Genomic DNA, 1,282 nt, shown 5'->3' with positions numbered 1-1,282 from the left:
GATTTCAGGAAAGGTGGTCATTTCTAAAGGAAGTGATTCTTTGGGCACAAAGGGAGACTATCCCAGTACGAGGGGAAAAGGGGAAAGGAGCCAAAAAACTTCCTTGGCTAAACAGGAAAATCCAGGGGAGCCTAAGGGGAAAAAAGAAGGCATATAGGCAGCAGAAGCCGGGGGAAGCTACCGAGGAGGAGTACACCTACTTGGCCTGCACTTGCAGGGAGGTAGTTAGAAAAGCCAAAGCAACTACAGAGCTGAGGCTGGCAACACAAATTAAAGACAAGAAAAAGTCTTTTTTTAGGTATGAAGGAAGTAAAAGGAAAGTGCAGGGCAACATAGGACCCCTACTGAACAAGGAGGAGCAATTAGTGACAGATGGGGGGACAAGGCTGAGCTGTTCAATTAGTTTTTTGCCTTGGTGTTCCTGAAAAGGGCTCAAGATAAGTCTCCAAATGGGTTCTTAGATGGGCATCAGAGGGACACCAGCCCACCAACTGTCAATGCTGACTTGGTGCAGAGTAACTTGGAGGGACTGGATGTGTTCAAGTCAGCAGGCCGAGCTGAGCTGCATCCAAGAGTACTGAAGGAACTGGCCTGTGTCATAGCAGAACCACTGGCGTGGCTGTTGGAGTGCTTGTGATGCTCGGGTCAGGTCCCAGAGGACTAGAAAAGGCCCAATGTGGTCCCTATTTTCAAAAAGGGAAGAAGGAGGATCCAAGTAATTATAGACCAGTCAGTCTCACCTCCATCCTTGGAAAGGTCTTTGAAAAGATTATGAAGGATAATATTTGTGGGAGTCTAGCAGGAAAAATAAGGCAGCAGGGAAACCAGCATGGATTTGTAGCAGGTAGAGCATGCCTGACCAATCTGGTTTCATTTTATGACAGGGTCACAAAATGTTTAGACGCAAGAGTAGAAGTGAATGTCATTTTCTTGGATTTTAGCAAGGCCTTCAATACAGTGTCTCATCCCATTCTCATAAATACATTAAGAGGCTGTGACATAGATGTTTACATGGTCCGGTGGGTGGCAAACTGGCTTAGCAGTTGAACCCAGATAGTGGTAGTAGATGGGTTGGTATCGGCCTGGAAGGATGTGGGTAGTAGGGTCCTGCAGGGCTTGGTCCTTGGACCTGTATTCTTCAATATCTTCATCAGTGACTTCGATGTGGGTGTGAAGCGTACTCTGCCCAAGTGTGTGGATGATACTAAATTGTGGGGTGAAGTGCACACTCTGGAGGGGAGTGAACAATTGCAGGCAGACCTGGACAGGTTAGAAAAGTGGG

Source organism: Gavialis gangeticus, unplaced genomic scaffold, assembly GCF_001723915.1.
Source record: "Gavialis gangeticus isolate Ggan-Ray unplaced genomic scaffold, GavGan_comp1, whole genome shotgun sequence".
NCBI lineage: Eukaryota > Metazoa > Chordata > Crocodylia > Gavialidae > Gavialis > Gavialis gangeticus.
This window is presented reverse-complemented; position numbering follows the sequence as displayed.